Source organism: Hyla sarda, chromosome 3, assembly GCF_029499605.1.
Source record: "Hyla sarda isolate aHylSar1 chromosome 3, aHylSar1.hap1, whole genome shotgun sequence".
Taxonomy (NCBI): Eukaryota; Metazoa; Chordata; class Amphibia; order Anura; family Hylidae; genus Hyla; species Hyla sarda.
This window is the reverse complement of record NC_079191.1, coordinates 79,017,201-79,043,323: the sequence shown is the minus strand read 5'-3', so window position 1 is coordinate 79,043,323 and position 26,123 is coordinate 79,017,201. Positions and strand designations below refer to the sequence as shown.

Below are 26,123 nucleotides of genomic sequence, written 5' to 3'. Positions count from 1 at the left end.
TTTGCGCGTACGCCATTGATCGTGCATAACGATATATTTTTATAATTCGGACATTTCCACATGCGGCAATACCATATATGTTTAGAAAAGGGGGGTGATTCAAACTTTTAATAGTGAAGGGGTTAAATGATCTTTATTCACTTTTTTTTTTCACTTTTTTTTTTTGCAGTGTTATAGCTCCCATAGGGGGCTATAATACTGCACACACTGATCTATTGCATTGATCACTGGTTTCTCATAGGAAACCAGTGATCGATGATTCTGCCGCTTGACTGCTCATGCCTGGATCTCAGGCACTGAGCAGTCATTCGGCGATCGGACAGCGAGGAGACAGGTAAGGACCCTCCTGCTGTCCTGTAAGCTGTTCAAGATGCCGCAATTTCGCCGCGGCTATCCGGAACAGCCCACTGAGCTAGCCGGCATGCTTTCACCTTCACTTTAGACGCGGTGTTGAATGTTATAGATCGGGAGCGGACACATGACGTACCGGTACGTCATGTGTCCTTAAGGAGTTAACTTTCTGGCACCAGTTGATTAAAAAAAAATAAGTTTTCCACCCAGGTACCCCTTTAAGGTATCTCATTAAGCCAATCTACTGTATACCATATGGTGATCTCATGATCATCAAAGTACAACACAAACATCTCTCATCCTACACATATAATAATAGAACTAGATTGTATAAAATATGAAAAATAAATGAATCCCTCTGTAACCTAATCACCACTCAAATCAAATCATGTCAGTGAAACATCTTTAATGTGTCACAGCCCATGACAAGCAATCAAGTGGATGTCAGAGGGGTGTAAACAACACTCCGCGGTCCATGCCACCCAGAAATGCAAATATCGTATATACTACAACAATGGATAGAGTGCTGTCAGCACATACAATTTGCACCATCCTCACTCCATCACATCTACTTGTTCAATACCAATAGCTATTCATATCTGGCACGTCCATGCAGTGTGTATAACATTGTATAGCCCATGGTATTAAGAAGATACACCCATGTTAGTGAGGGACTCTACAATAAATATATAAAAATAACAATCATAAGTTACACCTAGAGGAATGTGTTAGTCCGCAATGTTCGTTTTTCAACCATATGGTTACAAAACATGCAAAATTCCATGTTGAATCTCATAGTTTCTTAAACATAAGGTCTATAAACAGGCTATGTAAAGCTCAAGTGCGACAGACTGGTCCTCAGCATTCCAAGAAAAACATCACATAGTATTCAGATACAATGTCAGTGAACTTTCAACGGATTATTTAGTCGTGTTGTAGAGATTCCCTTGGGGTTCCAGGTAAGTATCCATTCCATATGTGTCCCAAATACACTGTGAAAAAAGGGAAAAAAAGAGAAAAAACATGTACATACTATATACAGATCAAAAAATATACATCTTGATCTGACAGGATCACGTCACTGGGCATGACACTCATACTAATTACTCATGTAAACGGTTTCATTGAGAAATCAATGTTCAACCCTTCTGGTTGAAGGGTACATAGCTTGTCTATCTAGACAAGTTCACATCTCCTCAAGATTCCCTCTCTCTGTCTCTGCCCCTCCTGAGCTGAGGTATATGGTCAGTAATCATAAACCTAATTTGATCAATTGTATGTCTATGTTTGGCAAAATGTCTGGGGACTGGGAGTTAATTTTTACCTGTACGTATTGAGGATTTATGATTATTGAGTTGGGTCCTGCATTCAGTATTTGTTTTACCCACATAAATCCTGGGGCATGGGCAAACCAAAATGTAAATAACATGGTCAGATTTACAAGTCACATGATGGCATATTTTTTATTCCATATTTTTGGCCATGTTCTTTTTGTCAGTATACAAATCAGTAAAGAATACTTTATCCCTTAAGTTAGGTGCTCTTCCGTATGCTAATATATGTGGAATTTTTAATTCAGGGATATTATCAAAGGAATGCGCATGAATGTTCCAGTGTCTATGTAAACTCTGACCAATCTTCTCACTCAGGGGAGTAAACGTAGACACAAAAGGGATATGTCTCATGTCATTTCTGTTAGAGATGTTTGAATGGAGAATGTCCTCCTTCTTGATAGAATGACCCTTATGTTTATGTAAGTGCACTACCTGCTTGGAGTAAGCTCTCTGAGTCAACTTCTGCCGCACATCTCTCAGTCTCTCCTACAGTATACTGGGGTCCTCAACAATCCTCTTTACTCTCAGGAACTGACTGTATGGTAGTGACTTCACCATACCCCTGGGGGGTGCACTGTCAAAATATAAAATATTGTTTCCGTCTGTTGGTTTTACAAACAAGTCTGTCACAAGTCTGCCATTCTCTATGTACACCCAAGTGTCCAGGAATTGAATTCTTATCCTGGATACCACCATTATAATTCAATATTTGTACCTTTCCATATCACAAAGACGTTGTCTATATAACACCATCACTATAGTACTGACAACGCTTCCATGTCAGACAATGTTGGCATAAGTTGGGGCCATATTAGACCCCATTGCTGTACCCCTTAATTGTATATAGTACTTGTCTTCACACATGAAATAATTGCATGTCAGGATGATCTCAACTAGGCCTAATAATAATTCCTTACAATCTGCAGAGTATGAACTGTTTATCACCTTAGTGATATTCTGGACACCTCTATCATGGTTTATAGAGGTATATAGGCTCACTACAGCGAATGAGACCAAAATACAATCATCAGGGAGTGTAACCTTTTTTTAGTTTTAGTAAAAAATCAGAGGTGTCCCGAATATACAATGTTGCACCTGTCATGACAGACTGGGGGACAGGGAGAGTGAGCCCTAAACTGACCCTAAAACATCACTCCCTGCCTACTTGCCCATCCATCCGAAATGATGGATCGACAACTGGACGCTGGTCCCTTCCTGCGCTAAAGTGCAGTGGCATAAAAACAATAATATACATGGTCACAGGCCAGAACAGAAAACTGCATAGACAACCAGATATACCAAACAGGATACAAATGCTAAAAGGGCAGAATAAAAACAGGCAAACTGATAAGGAAAAATAGGAAGCTGTTCGCACTGTTACACAGAACAAACAAACTGGACACCCCACTCCACAAAAGGAGTAACCATTAATAATAAAGCCAAATTGGCTACTGGCCAGCGGACACACTCCATCGTGTGGACAAGATGCTGACCCAGTAGGAAACAGAAACGTAATACATGAAACACTAGACTAGAACTGGATGAGTCTGAATAGACTCCAGGATACCAAACAGGAATTATAACATACAGGGTACAGGTAACAATCAAGACTCAAACATAGTGTGAACAGATACATAACAGAAAGGATAAACAAATCCTTAAACCGACAAATATTACACAGAATAAAATCTACAAAGAACAAGACTATTTAACCATGGCTAAAACTCAGATAAATACAAGGTAAATACTCAAACAGTCTTGAAAGTGTATTGCATAATAACCAGCACCAGAATGCAGGAGAACTCTGGTTAAATAACTCCACCCGAGTTGTCATTCGTTCAGAGCATTAACTATTCCCTATCCAGGTAGAATAGCAAACTGCTCTGAACAAACTAGTGTGTGAATACACACCTAAACAGAAAAATACACAAACAAATAAATGAAAATTACAGTACCCCCCCCCCCCCTTTAAAGAGGGGCCACTGGACCCTCTAAAAAATACAAAACAAGCATAAAAACATACCAGAATGTTTTTTTTTGTTTGTTTTTTACAAAAAATACCTGATTGCCACCTGGATGCAGATGCTTGGCTTAGGAACAGAGAAACGCCATACTGCAGCAAACAGGCCGAAGAGGTCCTTGCATCTGGCCCACTTGAAAACTGAATCAAGAACATTGAAAGTGGCAACAGAGCAAGTGGGTTGGCTAGTTATTCTGTCATGACAGACTGGGGGACAGGGATAGTGAACCCTAAACTGACCCTAAAACATCTCTCCCTGCCTACTTGCCCATCCATCCTAAATGATGGATCGACAACTGGGCACCAGTCCCTTCCTGCGCTAAAGTGCAGTGGCGTAAAAACAATAATATACATAGTCGGTCACAGGTCAGAACAGAAAGCTACCTAGACAACCAGATATATCAAACTGGATACAAATACTGACAGGGCAGAAAAAAAAACAGGCAAACTGATAAGGAAAAAATAGGAAACTGTTCACACTGGGACACAGAACAAACAAACTGGACACCCCACTCCACAAAAGGAGTAGCCATTAATAATAAAGCCTAATAGGCTACTGGCCAGCGGACACAATCCACGTGGGACCTTATCCACATAAATCGCTGAAGGGCTTAGTATTGAGCCACGGCCCGACACTATAGGTCGCCCCGGATGCTTATTCGGGTTCTTGTGGATCTTGAGCAACATGTATATCATTGGGGTCCTAGGATGTTTGGGCAACAGGAAAGTGTGTAAATCCTCATCACATCAATGGCCAAGGTGTGGTCAACTAGAGTTTTCAACCTACGTTCGATCATAAATCCTGGGTCCTAACCCACACATCTGTTCACATCTGGATCCTGTATTTGTCGGAATACCTCCTTCCTGTACTCCGATTTGTCCATAATAACAATCACCCCGACTTTATTGGCGGGTTTGATGACTATGTTGTCATTATGGACAATAATGACAACATAGTCAGTTAGAACTTCTGATGTGTGATTGTCACAATCACGCCCCATCTGTCCAGCTAAGATGCTAAGGAGAGTGTGATTGTGCTAGGGTTAAGGCCACCAGACCTCTGGGTGCCCACTACTAGTCCCAGCAAGTCAATAAAAATCTCTAAATATATCCCAGTGCTGCCACAAGTTGTCATGTCCAATGCCAATTGGCAAATAGTGCGCTGACTACAAGTACAACACAAACCGATATTTCTCAAACACTGTCACGTCCACGCCTCTTGGCAAAGAGTATGCGACGTCAAAAACGAATGTAAACCGAATATTTTCTCTAATAGTCTAACACTACACTGCCACCTTGGCATGTTCACTCTCGGCTCCCTGGAGTACTCAGTGACAAAACTCAAACCGTCACTGTTTTTAGGTGCCTGTGTCTTCCCTACACACGTGACCTTGGTTGTGACGGTAGAGGGGTACTCTGCTTCCACGCTCACTTTTACACTCACCTATCACAACAGGCTCTAAAAATTAGCTACACACACCCAAAACCAGTCCACACGCCCATACATAAAATGCTACCACCATCTATCGGTTGGCCAATAGGATGCCTCCGTTCATTCACAGATTCTTACATTCTGAGTTTTATGAAACTAAAACTATGGTAACAGCATGAGCCACACACAAACAATTATACAACTTTTTAAAGGTTATAGGACTATAAGTTCATAGAGCAAACAAGGCTATACATTAAAGTTATGGCTTTAATGTACATATAGGGTACAGTACTTAGTTACAAAAAGTAATTATACAAACAGACATACAAAATATGTAAAAACAGTTATGAAAAATAAAAAGGAATAAAAAATGTGAAGAGTTCCAGACTTAACATTGTTGAGTAAAGTTCTAATTCGTCCTGGGGTCAAGAAAGAAAATATGGCACAAGTTCAGAATGGCCCCAAAACTTGTAAAAACTAGAGTGGTGTCGACCAATACTTTTATGGGTCCAGCAGGGTTGGGTTAGGATTGGTCTCCACCTCCTTCTTAGATCAGCCCAAAGGGAGGGTACATCATTCCTCCTCCTACATGTCCCAACCTCCTTTTAATCACAGATGACAATAGTCCATAAATCATAACTCACAACATTCACAAAGGATATTGCACAGATGGGAGTACAATCATTGATATGGTGACATCATGATGCACATTCTGACAGGAACATGAAGGGGTTATGATAAACACAAAGGCAGGGGTACATACAGCTTAATATATGGGTACAACGGGGTAATGTTTAAGTTCTACAGACAGCCTAATATTTGGGGATCATGGTTTTGGTGATATCTAACTATGGCTCCTAAGGGGAGCCTTGGAAAACATAGTTCTACCAATGAAACACATTATACTATTAAGAAAATGTAATCCTTTTGTTCACGTTAGTACCAAACTGGCAAGATATGCACAATTAACCCAATCAGTACACTAGCTGTCCTGAGGCACCTCACAGCTAGGTGCTAAGGGATATGTAAACATGATAAAGAAAATACACAAGAAATTAACAGGAGAGTGACAACAGATATGGAGGTGGCATCTGAATGAAGAATACACACATGAAAGGGTTATTTAAAGAAGTAAGAGAGATTTCCCTGTCTCTAAAACATATTTCCCCAATAATTTTAATCTTAAGCCTATATTCATGACAGAGGTATTGCCAAGTCCATACTCTCAACCCCTCCCCTCAAATAAGGACATAGACCAGGAATGGAATGAATTGGCCACAGCAGCCGTTTTATTATAAACAGTCATGTGTAACATTAACATGTAATAATACAAAACCCACTCAATACCAAGGTGGTCCTTGAAGCCCAAAACCCCTTGGCGGTCCCCCCACTTACAACCTACACAGGCTCATTTTGCCTCCAGCCCATCCCACTGGCTCAAAGGTAGGACACTACTCACCCATGGGGACCCCCCAGAGGCTTAAACCTTCCATCTCTCACTTTCTTCACTGGAACCGCCATCCACCAAGATCTAACCTCCAAAATGAGTCCAGAACTGAGTTGGTTCCCTCCCTTCATGTTTTCCACACTGTTTGTTTACACCAACTTCAAGGATCCCCCTGCCACAATGCAAAATCCTGACTCCTTAGGAGTTTGCATCCCTCCCCATCTTTAGGACAACCTTCATCCCACCTTGCAATCACCTGTTGCCTTCATTTCAGAAAAATAAAAAAAGTAGAGACTGCCTTTTCTGATTATTTTGGGTCTTGTGACTATTATTATTCCAGCACCTTCTACATTATCTTCTACTCTTTAACTGACCCACTACAGCTGTATAGAAATAGAAAAAAAAAAATGCAAAAATCCCCCAGTCTGTCTGCAGGTACCCTTCACCACAAATTGGCATTATTCCTGGGCTTTCTAATCTAGCATACTACACCCTCACAAGAAAGATACTCCATAACAGTGACAGTGCTCCAATGACACATAATGTCAAGTCTCCAGTCTACTACTAAATAGCTTGTGATCTTGAAAAGATGAAACAGACTGATATCACTGGGAAAGCAATCTACACATCTACTCCTCAGTAATAAGAATGTCTACTATGTGTACTATGTGGCTGATAAAGCATCTTAATAGGGAATTTTTTAATTGAGTCGTATAATCTTATCTCATATTGCATATTGTAATCTTGATAACCCTTTTGTATATTTGCTAATACAAGACTATGTCTCTCCTATTAGTTACATTTGTATCTCTATACTAAAAGCATTTCCTGCAAATAGGTTTTTGGCACTGATCACCTTTTAAAGGGGTATTCCGGCTTTATACATCTTATCCCCTATCAGGGGTGGACTGACAACACTCGGGGCCCCCGGAACAAAAAAAGGCAAGGGCCCCTGCTAGGCTCTGCCGCTCGTCAATCTTCTGCCATGCCCCTATTCCACCCAAATCCCACACACAATAAACTAAAATTTATATATTTAAGAAACACTTAAACGTAGGAAAATTTCCATGACCAATAATACTGGTATACAAGGAGTAAATATATACCACCACACAATAACTGGCTAATACCGCCATACTTTACTGAATAAAACCACTATACACAGACCAGTATACTATACAGGATCTGTATAAGTGATTATATACAGGACCATATGGCTGTAGATATCAGCTGTACAGAGATCTGTATACAATATAAGTGATTATATTCAGGACCATATGGCGGTAGAGATCAACTGTACACAGGATGTGTATACCATATAAGTGATTACAGTTACATTTTGGGACTCACAATTACGTATTTTCTGATCAGCGTCGTCCTCTTTCCTTTTCTTCTCCATCCGGATAAGACCGCCATGTAGATCTCTTAACATCTGCAGGACAAACATGTAAGACTCTGCATTTTTCCAGTGCCCTCCTCTCCTCTACACAATCTTTCCATCTATAGGCCCACAAACTGTAATAATGCTCTTCTTGGTGTCCTGCATAGTAAAAGAGCAGGTAGATAGGTAGCAGGTAACTAGGTAGGTAGATCAGGAAGCCAGATATATAGGTAGGTGAAAAGCCAGATAGGTAGGGGGCTAGCTAGGTAGTTAGGCAGCCATGTAAGAAGGCAGGGTATGTAGGTAGTTAGATAACCTTGTATGTAGGTAAGTAGTTAGACATCTAGCTATAAAGTTAGGTAGCTCCCCCTTCCCCGTAGGTATAGGCAGCAGAGTTAACCCCCCTTCCCTGTAGGTATAGACAGGAGAGTTAACCCTTCCCCTTCCCTTTAGGTAAAGGCAGCAGAGTTAACCCCCCTTCCCCAAAGGTATAGGCAGCAGACTTAGCCCCCCACCCTTCCCCATGGTACAGGCATCAGACTTAACCCCCCTTCCCCATAGGTATAGATAGCAGAGTTACCCCCCCCCCCTTCCCAATAGGTTTAAGAACAGAGTTAACCTCCCTTTCTCCTTAGGTCCATTTCGGGACAGAAACGGGTTGCATGTGTTTTATACAATAAAACACTTTTATACCACCATATCAGATGTCTGAGTCCTAACCACTGTAGCAGACCATCGCCAAAGACGGTCATTTTTTACTTCCTTCTACCTATCTACACTGGGAGAATGAGTTGATCCCAGAGGACCGTGGCTGCAGGCCTGGATATTGCACAAAGCAAGTGGAGGTGTTGTGCTCTTAGCACAACCTCACTTGCTGAGTAATGCTCTTGACCATCACCTATACCTCTTCATGAACGTACTTCACTAGGGGCACAATTCCTTCTCCCCCTTCTTTTTCCCCCATAAATATAGGAAGAGTTACCCCCCCCCCCCTCTTCCCCATAGGTATAGGCAGAGTTACCCACCCCCTCTTCCCCATAGGTATAGGCAGAGTTACACCCCCTCCCCCATAGGTATAGGCAGAGTTACACCCCCCTCCCCCATAAGTATAGGCAGAGTTACTCCCCCTCCCCCCATAAGTATAGGCAGAGTTACCCCCCCCCTTCCCCATATGTATAGGCAGAGTTAAAAAAATTATGCTCACCTGATGTTCCACGCAGCGATCTCCTCAGCAGCAGGGCCCGTGTCTTCTCCCCTCCACAGTACAGGCGCCGATGAGTGACATCATTGGTGCCTGTTCTGCGTGCTGCATTCTGCATGGGGGTGGAGGTCACGTCTCCTCTGTGTAAGCTGCAGTTGTGACTCACACGGAGGGGACGCCTTCTCCTGTATGTGCATGTATCTCACATACCAGAGAAGGCAGTGCTGTCTGCTGGGGATCTGGGACAAGTGTCCCGGATCCTCAGTAGCGGCGGCGGTGGGCCCTTAACCTGGCAGGGCCCTCGGACGACGTCCGATCGGACCGGCCAGTTAGTCCGCCCTTTCCCCTATCCAAAGGATAGGGGATAAGATGAATGATCACAGGGGTCCTGCCGCTAGGGATCCCCGCAATCTCGGTGCAGCCCCTAGCAATCTTTGCTGGGTGTTGCCTCCGAGATGGGGACGTGTCATCCCGGCCATTCCCCCTAGTGACGTCACACCACCCCCTCCATTCATGTTTATGGGAGGGATCATGATTGCCGTCACAACCTCTCCCATGGACATGAATAGAGGGTGTTTGGGCAAACGTCACTCAGGGCCAATGTCATGACATCACATACCCATCTTGGAGGCAGCGTGATTGCAAGAGTCCCCAGCGGCGGGACTCTTGCAATCATATATCTTACCAAATTATATCTTTCCAAAGGATAGGGGGATAAGATGCATAAAGCCAGAATACCCATTTAAGGGTAGGGTCACATAGAGCTTGAAATACTCTGCGGATGCGCTGACAGCAGTTACAAGAGCGACCTCTCTGATGCAGCTGTGCAGTTTTGTGTGCCGGATTCCCGTTGTAGACACAGTGCCTGCTCGTAGCAGATGCACGGCGGAAAATCTGTCACTACGAGTGCGGACACGGAGCTGACGTGACCCTAAATATCTAAAATTTGCGTCTACCCTACTTCTATGTTGGCTTGGTACTGAAAGGCTAAAATAGTTCATGAGTGGAGCCATACAACATGTTGTGGTCTCCAGTGGTCCAGATTAATAGGGTTAATTATACCTATGGGTTATAAAGCTTGTGCTGGAGACAAATTGTGCAAGCAAAAAAAAAAAAAATACTAATGCGATAATTATAATACTGGTAGTAATAATTAACAATACATCCTTGTTTACAATAGTAAGAATACCACTACTACAACCAATAATAATAATATCTACTGTCTAATAATTTGGCTTTGTCTAACAGTTCTGAGTTAAGCAGGAGAGATGGATACCATTTCATGCAGAACAGGTGTTTCATAGTAAATGTTATCTCTATAATCTGTCTCTTCCAAGTTTTATGCACACTCATCGAAGAAAATAATGTAGAAGAGGAAGCAATACAAGGGAACTTACAAGGAAAGTTTATACAGATTAATAGGAGGAATTCTAGAGGTCATGTAGAGTAATAGAATAGCTGAGCAGCGTAGTATGAATGTTTATATGATATAAATGAGAAAATAAAGGCAGAAGGACACATGGGAAATCAAAAAGAAAAGTCTGAGTGCAGCCGGTATGGCAGTAACACATACATTTTCCCTACTGCTGGACCGAGCTGTAGAAACAGAGAACTACATTCAATTTTTTCACATCTGTAGCTGCCGAAATTTGTTGTTATATTATGTTTATTATTTTACGTATTTTCTGCTTTTATTTTATGGCCCTATGTGATTTAGCAACAACTGAATTATGGCATGTATAGTTCATCTGTTAGAATTACTAAAGGGGTTCCAGCAATAAACAATGCCTTTTTATTAGAATGGCAAGGATCGACCAATGGACTTGAGGTATTTTTTACAGTACTTACAGAACAACACTATGAATGTGAAATTGACCAGCAAGTGTAGTCGTAGTGAAATTCATTTTTTGGACCTTAAAATTATGATTTACAAGGATGGGTGGGTGTCAGTGGATATCAACTGGATTTATCTCTGGTTATAACAAACAGTGGTTGGGAATATGTAAGATCATATCCCGACACTGACAGATTTTGACACCCAACCTCAGGGATATTTTGATGAAGAGCCATTATGTACTTGCAGCCCCCAGACAATACCTGTCTGGTTCTAAATTACACCTGTGGGGAAGTTTCCCATGTGGGAAATGTGGAACATGCATTGTTATAGAGAAGTATTTGAGAACCAGGATGGGACACACAATTTTAGGATTGCTCATTCAATTACCTTGGGTGTGGTCTATCATGCACATTGCCCTGTGGTAAAATGTATATTAGGATAACAGCGAAGGAGCTTAAAGGGGTACCCCACATGAGTTTTTTTTATATATTTTTTTTATCAATCAACTGGTGCCAGAAAATTAAACAGATTTGTATATGACTTCTATTTAAAAATGTTAACCCTTCCAGTACTTATCAGCTGCTGTATGTTCCAGAGAAAGTTCTTTTCTTATTGAATTTCCTTTCTGTCTGACTACAGTGCTCTATGCTGATACCTCTGTCCATTTTAGGAACTGTCCAGAGTAGGAGCTAATCCCCATAGCAAACCTATCCTGCTCCGGACAGTTCATAAAATGGACAGAGGTGTCAGCAGAGAGTACTATGGTTAGACTGAAGGGAAATTCAAAAAGAAAATAACTTTGTTTTTCAGGTGAGTACCCCTTTAAAGTGTGTGTGATGGAACACATCAGGGATATCAAGAACTTCGCTCTAGGTATGAGAGGAAAACCTGTGGCAATGCACTCTAAAGAGGTACATCAATCCAGTAGGAGATGATTGAGAATTAAAGAGATTGAAAGGATTGTCCCATTTATCTCCCCATGTGATAGCCTAATGCAATGCTCAAAAAAATTAAAAGGAACACTTAAACAACACAATGTAACTCCAAGTCAGTGACACTTCTGTGAAATCATACTGTTCACTCAGGAAGCCACACTGATTAACAATCAATTTCACATGCTGTTGTGCAAAAGGAACAGACAACAGGTGGAAATCATAGGCAATTAGCAAGACACCCCCAATAAAGGAGTGGTTCTGCAGGTGGTGACCACAGACCACTTCTTAGTTCCTATGCTTCCTGGCTGATGTTTTGGTCACTTTTGAATGCTGGAGGTGCTTTCCCTCTAGTGGTAGCATGAGACGGAGTCTACAACCCACACAAGTGTCTCAGGTAGTGCAGCTCATCCAGGAGGGCACATCAATATGAGCTGTGGCAAGGAGGTTTGCTGTATCTGTCAGCGTAGTGTCCACAGCATAGAGACACTACCAGGAGACAGGCGAGTACATCAGAAGACTTGGAGGAGGCCACTGAAGGGCGACAACCCAGCAGCAGGACTGCTACCTCCGCCTTTGTGCAAGGAGTTGCAATGCCAAAGCCCTGCAAAATGACTGCCAGCAGGCCACAAATGTGCATGTGTCCGCTCAAACAGTCAGAAACAGAGTCCATGAGGGTGGTATGAGGGCCCGACGTCCACAGGTGGGGTTGTGCTTACAGCCCAACACCGTGCAGGACGTTTGGCATTTGCCAGAGAACACCAAGATTGGCAAATTCGCCACTGGCACCCTTTGCTCTTCACAGATGAAAGCACATGTGACAGACGTGAGAGAGTATAGATACGCTGTGGAGAATGTTCTGCTGCCTACGACATCCTCCAGCATGACCGGTATGGCGGTTGGTCAGTAATGGTGTGGGGTGGCATTTCTTTGGGGGGGCCGCACAGCCCTCCATGTGCTTGCGAGAGGTAGCCTGACTGCCGTTAGGTATCGAGATGAGATCCTCAGACCCCTTGTGAGATCACATGCTGGTTCTGGGTTCCTCCTAATGCAAGACAATGCTAGACCTCATGTGGCTGGAGTGTCAGCAGTTCCTGCAAGAGGAAGGCATTGATGCTATGGACTGGCCTGCCCATTCCCCAGACCTAAACCCGATTGAGCATATCTGGGACATCATGTCTCGCTCCATCCACCAATGCACAACTGACTTTCCAGGAGTTGGCAGATGCATTAGTCCTGGTCTGGGAGGACATCCCTCAATAGACCATCCACCACCTCATCAGGAGCATGCCCAGGCGTTGTAGGGAGGTCATACGGACACATGGAGCTCACACACACTACTGAGCCTCATTTTGACTTGTTTTAAGGACATTATATCAAAGTTGGATCAGCCTTTAGTGTGGTTTTCCACTTTGATTTTGAGTGTGACTCCATATGCAGACCTTCATGGGTTGATAAATTTGATTTCCATTGATAATTTTTGGGTGATTTTGTTGTCAGCACATTCAACTATGGAAAGATGAAAGTATTTCAAACGATTAGTTCATTCATTAAGATCTAGGATGTGTTATCTAAGTGTTCCCTTTATTTCCCCTCGCCATGATAGCACCACCTGAGAGAGGGACTCCGCCCATAAGGACAGTAAACCTTAAGATAAAAAGAAGATCCCTCCTCTCCAGCCTCAGTGTGTTTCCTATCCTAATGGGAGCCTGACTGAGCAGGAGTCCGGTCTCAGGTGGATGAAGAGGCTAAGGACGGTGATGCAAATCCCCATAGTTTTGGGTATCCCACAGTCCCTAAATTCCTCTCTAGTTTGGGAGTTGGAAGTCTGGCTCCACTAACTTAATCGAGTGTATCTAAAGGTAGGGAACACTGATGCCGGCATGTCGCACATAAGCACAGGAGCAAGGTGCAGATGACTCCGGCAGCATGGATCCTCTGTGCAGGCATACCTCAGCATGCTTTCCAGTGTGGCCAGAGGTATTGCAGAGCCACGCGCTGCTAGGTGGAAGTGACGTCGGGGCGGTCATGTGACCGGAATCCCTGTAAGTGACATCAGATGCTGGGAAGCGGTATGGAGGTGGCCTGATACCTGGGAGTGGTCTCCAAGTGGTAGCACAGCCAGCTTTTCTTGACGGCAGTGAACCAGAGCCATAATGAGTTCTTCCAAAGAGGATCCCCATCAGGAGTCAGCTGAGGTTGCAAGCAGAACCCCGTCCTCGGTACCACCTATACCACCTGAGTGAGTGTACCTTTTCCATATTATGGGGATGTTTCTTATACCTAGTTTGGTTTGTTTTTCTCTTTTAGGGAGATGTTCCCAGGAAATCTTCTAAAAAGACTAAGCATTTAGAGTGTAATACATGGAAATCTAAACTACCTCAAAGAGATGATAAGCAAACTTGTGCATCCTGTGTAGTTAAGGTTTTGTCAGCAGAAGTGCCTTCTCCGTTATCTTCAATGCAGGAGATGATAAGGTTAGAAATACAAAATTCTTTAAAAGCAGTACAATTCTCTGTCTCTACTGTCTCCGCTCCTGAAGATCCAGTGGAAAACCCATCTCCTGTGGAGGAATTAGAGGAATAGGGAATTATTTTGGGTTCTGCTGAGTCAGATGAAGATTCTTCCTCTACAGAAGACTTTACCTCTCGGAGGCCTTTCTTTTCAGCTGAAGATACAGACAGCCTAATTAAAAGTATAAGACATACCATGGATATTGAAGACCCCAAACAAACTAAGTCAGTTCAGGATTTAATGTTTGAGGGCCTGGAACCTAGAAAAAAGAGAACTTTCCCAGTCCACAGGTGTATAGCGTCACTAATTAAGAAGGAATGTGATAATCCAGATAAGAAATATTTTTGCCTAAACAATTTAAAAAGAAATGTCCTTTTGATGACACCAATTTAGCTTCCTGGGAGAAAGTCCCAAAAATGGATGCATTTATTTCTAAGTTATCCAGAAAAGGATCCCTCCCCCTAAAAGATTTAGGTTTACTTAAAGATCCTATGGATAAAAAAATCTGAATCTTTTCTGAAAAGAGAGCATCTACAGCCTTCTTTAAGCCCAATGTGGCAGCATCCTGAGTATCTAGATCTCTTTTGGTTAGACCAGTTGTCCATGTACATCCAAAATGAAGTCCCCCTTGAACAATTGTTAAACTCTGTGCCATTATTAAAAAAAAAAAATCTGCTTTTCTGGCAGACGCCTCCTCAGATGCCCTTAAGCTTTCAGCCAGATCTGCTGCGTTATCAAACTTAGGGTGTAGAGTGCTCTGGTTAAAAAATTGGTTGGGGGAGGTCAGTGCTAAAAACAAATTATGTGCCCTTCCCTGTGAGGGTGATCTCCTGTTTGGTCCTGCTCTTGCAGAGATTCTTGAGAAAGCAGGTGATAGAAAGAAAAAAATCCCTACTCCTCCTCCCTTTAGACCCAACAGAACCTTTTCAGCAAATAAAAAATTCAGAGGCCACTGCCATAAATCAGGAGAGTCCTCTAAATGGTGTTTTCCCCAAAAAGCAAAAGGATACCTTTTTAACCAATCATCTTCTGTTGTAAAAAAAAAACAGGTCAACAGTGACGGTTTGGTCCGAGTCGGCAGCAGACTGAGAAATTTCATTAGTTGCAGATTGATCTCTCTCCCACCAAGCGATCGCTCCACCCATTGAAGAAGACAGCCTCCCTGTCATCAGCTGATTAGTGAGTCAGGTCTCGACCGCATTGCAACCTGGGAAAAATCTGAGACAACAGTAATTTTGTATGGTGTTAAAAATAAATATCAGGGTGAAAATCACATAAGAATTGTGAGAAAACCGCCACACACAGGTACAGACACCATATTATGAACTACACTAACTTTACAGCCCCTGTAGCATTGTTAAATAAAAAAAAATCCTGGAATACCCCTTTAACCCGTTCAGGACCCATGACGTAACGGTACGTCCCGACACCCTGGCTCTTAAGACCCATGACGTACAGTTACGTCATGGGCAGTTCTGGTCCCCGCCGTGCGCCGGGCGGGGATCGGAGCGGGATGGCTGCTGAAATCATTCAGCAGGCATCCCGTGCAAATGCCCAGGGGGGTCATTAGACCCCCCCATGTCGGCGATCGCGACAAATCGCAAGTGAATTCACAGTTGGGATTTGCGCGATTCCGGGTCGTTACGGGTCTATAGTGACCTGGTGACCCGGAATGTAAGGGGGATCACGGGTGTCTAAGACACCCACAATCCCCCTGTAGCGATAGGAGTGAGGTGGCACGGGTGCCACCCCTCCTATCCCTGCTATTGGTGGTCTAGACACGACGACCAATAGCAGATCGGGGGCGGGGGGGGTTTACTTTAGTTTTTCCCATCCTGCCCTCCCACAATAGGCGGGGCAGGATGGGGAAACGACAGGGACCGGCGCCGAAGATCCACTTACCGATCCGGGCAGGCGACGGAGGCTGCGGGCGACGGAGATCGGCGGGCGGCGATGACGTGTGGCTGGATCCGACGGAAGCCGGTGAGTTGCCTAGCAACATCTGGAGGGTACAGTTTGAGACCATTATACAGTGGTCTCTAACTGTAGCCCTCCAGATGTTGCAAAACTACAACTCCCAGCATGCCCAGACAGCTGTTTGGGCATGCTGGAATATGTAGTTTTGCAACAGCTGGAGGGCTACAGTTTGAGACCACTATATAGTGGTCCCTAAACTGTAGCCCTCCAGATCTTGCAAAACTACAACTCCTAGCATTCCCAAACAACTGTTTGCTGTCAGGGCATGCTGGGAATTGTAGTTTTGCAACAGCTGGAGGACCACAGTTTGGAGATCACTTTGCAGCGTTCTCTAAAACTGTAGCCCTCCAGATGTTGCAAAACTGCAAATCTCGGCATGCTGGGAGTTGTAGTTGCGTACCTCCAGCTATTGCATAACTTCATCTCCCAGCATGCCCGTCGGCGATCAGTACATGCTGGGAGTTGTAGTTTTGCAACAGCTGGAGGCACACTGGTTAGAAAATGCTGAGTTAGGTAACAGAACCTAACTGAAGGTTTTCCAACCAGTGTGCCTCCAGCTGTTGCAAAAGTACAACTCCCAGCATGCACGGTCTGTCAGTACATGCTGGGAGTTGTAGTTTTGAAACAGCTGGAGGTTTGCCCCCCCATGTGAACGTACAGGGTACATTCACACGGGCAGGCTTACAGTAAGTTTCCTGCTTCAAGTTTGGGCAGCGGCAAATTTTTCGCAGCAGCTTAAACTCCTAGCCGGAAACTCACCGTAACACGCCAGTGGGAACGTACCCTAAAAACACTACACTACACTACCACATAATAAAGAGTAAAACACTACATAAACACCCCCTTACACTGTCCCCACCAATAAAAATGAAAACCGTATTGTATGGCAGTGTTTCCAAAACGGAGCCTCCAGCTGTTGCAAAACAACTCCCAGCATTTCCGGACAGCCACTGACTGTCCAGGCATGCTGGGAATTTAGCAACAGCTGGAGGCACCCTGTTTGGGAATCACTGGCGTAGAATACCCCTATGTCCACCCCTATGCGATCCCTAATTTAGTCCTCAAATGCGCATGGCGCTCTCTCACTTCGGAGCCCTTTCGTATTTCAAGGAAACAGTTTAGGGCCACATATGGGGTATCTCCGAACTCGGGAGAAATTGCACTACAAATTGTGGGGGTCTTTTTTACCCCTTATGAAAATTAAAAGTTGGGGCTACACCAGCTTGTTAGTGTAAAAAAAATTAAAAAAAATTACACTAACATGCTGGTGTTGCTCTTTACTTTTTATTTTCACAAGCGTTAAAAGGAAAAAAAGACCCCCAAAATTTGTAACGCAATTTTTCCTGAGTACAGAAATACCCCAGATGTGGTCGTAAAATTCTCTGTGGGCGCATAACAAGGCTCAGGAGTGAGAGCGCACTATGTACATTTGAGGCCTAAATTGGTGATTTGCACAGGGGTGGATGATTTTACAGCGGTTCTGACATAAACGCAAAAATATAAATACCCACATGTGACTCCATTTTGGAAACTACACCCCTCACGGAATGTAATAAGGGGTACAGTGAGCATTTACGCCCCATAGGTGTCTGACAGATTTTTGGAACAGTGGTCCGTGAAAATGAAAAATTTAATTTTTCATTTGCACAGCCCACTGTTCCAAAGATCTGTCAAATGCCAGTGGGGTGTAAATACTCACTGCACCCCTTATTAAATTCTGTGAGGGGTATAGTTTCCAAAATAGGGTCACATGTGGGGGGGGGGTCCACTGTTCTGGCACCACGGGGGGGCTTTGTAAACGCACATGGCCCCTGACTTCCATTCCAAACATTTTTTTTCCCAAAAGCTCAATGGCGCTCCTTCTCTTCTGAGCATTGTAGTGCGCCAGCAGAGCACTTGACGTCCACACATGGGGTATTTCCATACTTAGAAGAGATGGGGTTACAAATTTTGCGGGGCCTTTTCTGCTATTAACCCTTGCAAAAATGTGAAATTTGGGGGGAAGCGCACATTTTAGTGACATTTTTTTTTTTTTTTTTTTTACATATGCAAAAGTCGTGAAACCCCTGTGGGGTATTAAGGCTCAATTTATTCCTTGTTACGTTCCTCAAGGGGTCTAGTTTCCAAAATGGTATGCCATGTGGGGTTTTATTGCTGTTCTGGCACCATAGGGGCTTCCTAAATGTGACATGCCCCCCGAGCAAAATTTGCTCTCAAAAAGCCAAATATGACTCCTTCTCTTCTGAGCATTGTAGTTCACCCGTAGTGCACTTCAGGTCAACTTATGGGGTACCTCCATACTCAGAAAAGATGGGGTTACAAATTTTGGGAGGTCTTTTCTGCTATTAACCCTTGCAAAAAAGTGAAATTTGGGGGGCAAACACAAATTTTAGTGAAAAAAAAATATATTTTTTTACATATGCAAAAGTCGTGAAACACCTGTGGGGTATTAAGGCTCACTTTATTCCTTGTTACGTTCCTCAAGGGGTCTAGTTTCCAAAATGGTATGGCATGTTTTTTTTTTTGCTGTTCTGGCACCATAGGGGCTTCCTAAAGCCAACATGCCCCCCAAAAACTATTTCAGAAAAACGTACTCTCCAAAATCCCCTTGTCGCTCCTTCGCTTCTGAGCCCTCTACTGCGCCCGCCGAACAATTTACATAGGCATATGAGGTATGTGCTTACTCGAGAGAAATTGGGCTACAAACATAAGTATAAATTTGCTCCTTTTACCCCTTGTAAAAATTCAAAAATTGGGTCTACAAGAAAATGCGAGTGTAAAAAATGAAGATTGTGAATTTTCTCCTTCACTTTGCTGCTATTCCTGTGAAATACCTAAAGGGTTAAAACACTTACTGAATATCATTTTTAATACTTTGGGGGGTGCAGTTTTTATAATGGGGTCATTTATGGGGTATTTCTAAGATGAAGACCCTTAAAATCCACTTCAAACCTGAACTGGTCCCTGAAAAATTGTGAGTTTGAAAATTTTGTGAAAAATTGGAAAATTGCTGCTGAACTTTGAAGCCCTCTGGTGTCTCCCAAAAGTAAAAACTTGTCAATTTTATGATGCAAACATAAAGTGGACATATTGTATATGTGAATAAAAAATTTTTTTATTTGGAATATCCATTTTCCTTACAAGCAGAGAGCTTCAAAGTTAGAAAAATGCTAAATTTTCAAATTTTTCATCAAATTTTGGGATTTTTCACCAAGAAATGATGCAAGTTACCATAAAATTTTACCAGTATGTTAAAGTAGAATATGTCATGAAAAAACAATCTCGGAATCAGAATGATAACTAAAAGCATTCCAGAGTTATTAATGTTTAAAGTGACAGTGGCCAGATGTTCAAAAAATGGCCGGGTCCTACAGTGAAAATTGGCTGGGTCCTTAAAGGGTTAAAGCAAGCAGCAACACATTGGCAAGGTGGATAAGACAGGCAATATCCTTAGTCTATATAACTTTAGGGTTAGACCTTCCGATAGGGCTTAGGGCCCACTCTTCTAGATCTGTAGCATCTCTTGGGCACAAAAAAGAGGTGCCTCAATAGATCAGATCTGTCGGGCTGCTACCTGGTCTTCACTACATAATTTTTTTTCCCGACACTGCAAGGTGGATTTGGGTAGCTCCTATTCTCTTGTTTTTGGACATAAAGTCTTACAATCTGTTGTCCCACCCTAGATTTTATCTCTGCTATTCTCTCAGGTGGTGCTGTCATGGCGAAGGGGAAAGCCAGTAATTACTCATCTGTAATGTTGTTTCCCCGAGCTATGACAGCACCAGCGCATTACCACCCTTGTCTTCTGGTGTTTAGTTTTTTTTATGCACTTGGGAGAGGGTCACCCTTTTTTTTAAATGATGTTTATTAATATGAATGTATGTACTAATCTAAAGAAGGCTTTTCTAGTCTCGGAAATACCCTGAGGCTGGAGAGGAGGGTTCTTATTTACCAAAAATAATTCATACCCCAGAAAAACAGCTCTAAAGTAACAGTAACATGGAAACATAAAATAATAACCGGAAAGTTGTTTACACTAGACTATGTATTGACCAGGGGTAGTGATTACACTTCACTGTGCACTTGCCAGGGTCAGCTTTTACAATACATTGTGTTCTGACCAGGGTCAGCATTTACACAACACTGTGCACTGACCTGAATACGCAGTAACACTATACTATGCCCTGACCAGGATCAGCATTTACAATGGACTGTGCACTGAACTGGGTCAACAGTTACACTACACAATTCCCTGACCAGGGTCAACATTGCACTAACCTGGGTCAGCAGTTACCCTGCACTATGCCCTGACCAGAGTCAGCATTTACACTACACTGTGTACTGACCAGGGTCAGTATTTACATTACACTATTCCCTAACCAGGGTCAGCATTTATACTACACTGGGCCTTTACCAAGGTCAACATTTACACTACAATGGGCACTGGCCAGGGTCAGCATTTACACTACACTGCGTACTGACTAGGATCACCATTTACATAAGACTGTGCACTAACCAGGGTCAGCAGTTACACTAGACTAAGCCCTTACCAGGGTCAGTATTTACATCATAATAGCTGATCGGTTGGGATGCTAAATGTTCTGCTGATCCAATATTAGGAACTCAGAAACCCCCTTTAATGAATATTCTCTATATGAGTTTCATAAAGCCTGATAGGTATAGATATAATCTAAGAAATTGTTAAATTAAACAGGCTTAAATGTTAAATAAGCAGATATATTTGTCTTTCCAATGCTTAGAAGGTACCAACATGTTTCTCATCCACAAGAGATTGTCATCATCATCATGGGTAAAATTTTATGAGTAGAGAAATAAAGCTAATAGAACTATTAAACATACCGTATGAATCCTTTCACTCAGGTCCCCTATCCAATATAATTCAATTCTCCCTGCATCTTCCTGTCTAAGAGTATGTTCACTTGTGGGTATTTTGATGCAGATTTTACACAGCTGATTTTTCAACCCATGCCTCTCAAGGGTAAAAATATCCATACCCAAAGACTGGTTCTCATGGTCCTGGCAGCTGCACAACAGTGCACAGCCTGTATAACAGTGATTATTGTTGCGTCCTCTCAAAATAACTCAACACACAGCCATTAAAGGGGTATTCCAGGAAAAAACTTTTTTTTATATATCAACTGGCTCCAGAAAGTTAAACAGATTTGTAAATGATTTCTATTAAACAAATCTTAATCCTTTCAATAATTATAAGCTGCTGAAGTTGAGTTGTTATTTTCTGTCTGGCAACAGTGCTCTCTGCTGACATCTCTGCTCGTCTCGGGAACTGCGCAGAGTAGAACAGGTTTGCTCTGGGGATTTGCTTCTAAACTGGGCGGTCCTGGGACACGTGTCATCAGAGAGCACTTAGACAGAAAAGAACAACTCAACTTCATCAGCTCATAAGTACTGAAAGATTTTTTTATAGAAGTAATTTACAAATCTGTTTAACTTTCTGGAGCCAGTTGATATATAAAAAAAGGTTTTTCCTGGACAACCCCTTTAATGTCTACATTGGCAACAAAACTGAGTACACCCCTAAGTGCGAACAAGAAATGTCTAAAATATATGTATGAATATGGAAAAAAATTGGCATCTGCAGAAATGCATGTGGTTTTATAAGCAAAAAAAAAATGAAGATAAAAATAAAGCAAGACTGTGGCTGGGTTCACACAGGGTAATGTGGCATATTACCACATAGCATAGCTGTGCATGTTTTGCTTGGCCATATGGTCTTTATAGGTAAAATATGTAACAAAAAACACCTTTCACCAGTAAAAATGACGTGATTTTGCTATGTGTGACCAGCCTTTGGGTTTTCCTTCCTATCTGACTATGAAATGTAATAAACTATCCATTAATATCTACCTTTCCTGCCATTGTAATCTAAGGGAATTCTTTTTTTTCCCAGCTCCACGTGAGTATTTTGTAGTTTCACAGAAAGAATAATGAGGTTGGAAAGGGCGAAGTATAAGTGGTCTAAAAAAACCATGTCCAAGCCATGTGACATCTTACATGCCAGATAGTTTATCAAATGTCATTTCTGCTGTAAAGAGCCTAGCACAGGAGTAGGTCTCATTTGGTAATAACTCTATCCATTATCACACAAGGAGTCTGCTGCTATGAGCATAAAGTAGCTATTAGCTAATTATTTTCAATTCAGGTATGTCTTCCTTTGAAACACAACAAAAAAAAAACAACGCAACCTTGTAGAACAGAATAAAAGGTGCATATATGTCAAACCCCATCTATGGATAGAAAGAATGAATCATAACCAACTCCTGTTTGTTTTTTCTTCTTTAATCAGTAAATGTTGATGTGCAACCTTCCAAAATCGTAAGTCTTAAAGTGGTACTCTGATGGAGCAATTTTTTTTTTTTAAAGCAACTGGGGCCAAAAAGTTAAACAGATTTCTAAATTACCTCTATAAAAAATGTTTAATCTACTGGGTCTGCTCTTGTTTAATTTATTTATTAATGATATAGAGGATGGAATTAACAGCTCTGCTTCTATCTTTGCAGATGACACCAAGCTTTGTAGAACAGAACAGTCTTTAGAGGATGTGCATAAGTTACAAGATGACCTGGATAGACTAAGTGTCTGGGCATCCACTTGGCAAATGAGGTTCAATGTGGATAAATGTAAAGTTATGCATCTGAGTACTAAATCTGCATGCATCATATGTCTAATGGGGGGGTTAAACTGGCAGAGTCACTGGTAGAGAAGGATCTGGGTGTACTTGTAGATCACAGACTACAGAATAGCATGCAGTGACAGACAGCCGCTTCTAAGGCCAGCAGGATATTGTCATGTATAAAAAGAGGCATGGACTCGAGGGACAGGGACATAATATTACCCCTTTATAAAGCATTGGTACGGCCTCACCTGGAATATGCTGTTCAGTTTTGGTCACCAGTTCATAAAAGGGACGTTGTGGAGCTGGAGAAGGTGCAGAGATGCGCAACTAAACAAATATGGGGCATGGAACATCTCAGCTATGAGGAAAGATTAAAAGAATTACATTTGTTTAGTCTTGAGAAGAGACGTTTAAGGGGGGATATGATAAACGTATATAAATATATAAATGGCCCATACAAAAAATATGGGGAAAAACTGTTCCAGGTTAAACCCCCTCAAAGGACGAGGGGGCACTCCCTCCGTCTGGAGAAGAAAATGTTTAGTCTCAAGGGGCAACACTCCTTTACCATGAGAATTGTGAATTTATTGAACAGCCTACCTCAGGAACTGGTCACAGTAGGAACAGTTGAAAGCTTTGAAACAGGGTTAGATACATTCCTAGAACAAAATAACATTAATGCTTATGCAGAAATATAATCACATTCTTTCCCCTTCATCCCACCATACACATACCCTTCAATTCCATAGTTGAACTTGATGGACATATATGTCTTCTTTTGACCATAGTAGCTATGTAACTATGGACAGAGGTGTCAGCAGAGAGCACTGTGGTCAGACAGAAAATAAATTCAAAAAGAAAACAACTTCCTATGGAACATACAGCATCTTATAAGTACTGGAAGGATTAAGTTTTATAAATAGAGGTAATTCACAAATCTCAGGGCAAAGAAAAGATGTGATATTCGGCACTGCTCCTATTGGCTAGGCTGGATTATATGGCGGGCGTGTGACTAGGACAAACCGATAGAGATATGGTGGTGCTCTGACGTTACAGCAAAGTTCAAATCTTCATTACAGTAGAGAATAGAATAACATCGGCACTCACCGGTCTTCTCTTAAAAAAGGCTTCTTTATTGATACATACTCACAACATGAAATGCAGTAAGGGAGAGGGACCCGTGCAGGGGGGGTACGTAGTAGGCAACAGATTCTGTTTCACTCGTTATACGAGCTTCATCCGGCCATGTCTACCTGGATTTCTGTGCTGCTTCTTATACAGGTGGGCGGCCAATCGCGAATGCTCTGGACCGCCCTCCTCTTCTGATGCACCTGGCGAGTTCTCGTTAGAGTCTCACCATTGGCTAACCATCGCCATTTTTGTAAGTGCATCGGTATAAGAAAGCATATACTAAGACAAGTGCATGTTAAAAACTGAAAATTTAAAAACATGGTGCATAATCAATTTTATCATTCAATCCGAGAGGATCAGCTGCTGCTGTTTGTATGATCCAATATGTTTCTCTTTGCAATAGGTATTGATCCAGACTTATCCCTGGTTTGGGTTTAACCTTTTCTATCCCGGAGAATTTTAGGTGATCCAATTGTCCCTTGTGGGCTTCCATCATATGGGCAATAAGACGCGGTGCTCCTTTCAAGGTACGGAACGAATATAGATGTTCCCTAATACGAACACATAATTGTCTTATAGTTTTGCCGATATAATAGAACCCACAGGGGCAGTAGATGACATATACCACAAATTTAGTTCTACAAGTAATAAGATCAGTCACTGTGTGCGTAATTGCACCTAATCTCATAGTTTTTAATTCAGCGTTATACTTACAAAAACTACATGACTTACATGCAAAATTCCCTTTCGGGGTACATTTCTCCAGCCATGTATTTTCTGTATTTTTCTTAGTTTTTACTTGTTTTTTTCAAAATGTCACCTATAGTTTTATTTTTTCTGTATGAAATCAATGGTTTTTTACTAGCGACTTCTTTCAATTCTGCATCGCTCTCTATTATATGCCAATTCCGTCTAACTGCCTGTTCTATAGTTCTATTCAAAGGTGTATTCTGAAAGGTGAAAGTGAAACGTTTCTGTTCCAATGTGTGTATCTTGTTCTTATTTTTATTCTTTAATAGATTAACTCGTTGCTTTTTTGTAGTTCTTTCTCTACCTTCTTTTATTAACTGTATTGGATACTGTCTTTCTATGAGTCTTTTCTGTAAATCATCGGCTTGCATGTTAAATGTTTCTTCTTGGGCATTATTCCGCCTTAAACGAATAAATTGTCCGTAGGGAATGCCCTTCTTCACTGATACTGGGTGAGAGCTGTGATAGTGAAGAAGGGTATTCCTGGACATATCTTTTCTATGTCCTTCGCTCACAATCTTATTTCCATTAATAATCAATTTAACATCTAAAAATTGGATAGATGATCCTCCAAATTGAGACGTAAAGGCAAGGTTCATTGTATTCACTTCATTTAGGTGTCTAACGAAACTGTCAAATTGTGACTCGGTCCCTGCCCAAGCTATTAATATATCGTCCACATAGCGGGCATAGAATTTCAAATGCCCGATATATGGATTCATAGAGGAGTAAATATACTGCCTCTCAAATTCATCCAAAAAGAGGTTAGCGTGTGTACAGGACACCGGGGTACCCATCGGGGTCCCGGTGTCCTGTCTATACCAACTATCTCCAAACATAAATGTACTGTTAGTTAGTACAAAGGAAAGTGCATCAATTACGAAACCAACAAATTCTTCTGGCTTATTGGACCTTCTTAGTCCTTCCTTGACAGCCTGCACACCCGTATCATGTGGAATACGGGTGTACAGGCTGACAACATCTATTGAACACAGCTTCCACTCCCTCTCCCAATTCAAAGCTTCCATCATTTGTAAAAGGTGTAAAGTATCCTTTATGTATGCAGGTATGGCCTTCAGCATAGGGCTCAGTAGCCATTCCAAGTAATGAGAAAGATGTTCAGTGACAGATCCCACCCCTGAGACGATGGGTCGTCCCGGG

The 26,123-nt window shown here is 42.2% G+C and overlaps 1 long non-coding RNA gene across 1 annotated transcript; it reads right to left on the bottom strand.

Annotated features, from left to right (window-relative positions):
- Positions 1–1,077: 1,077 nt before the first annotated feature.
- LOC130361424 (uncharacterized) lies at positions 1,078–14,487 on the bottom strand. Its single transcript, XR_008891003.1, has 3 exons — positions 14,316–14,487; positions 2,118–2,259; positions 1,078–1,343 (listed from the first exon to the last, which is right to left on the bottom strand). It is a non-coding gene; the product is annotated as an uncharacterized LOC130361424 (long non-coding RNA).
- Positions 14,488–26,123: the final 11,636 nt, after the last annotated feature.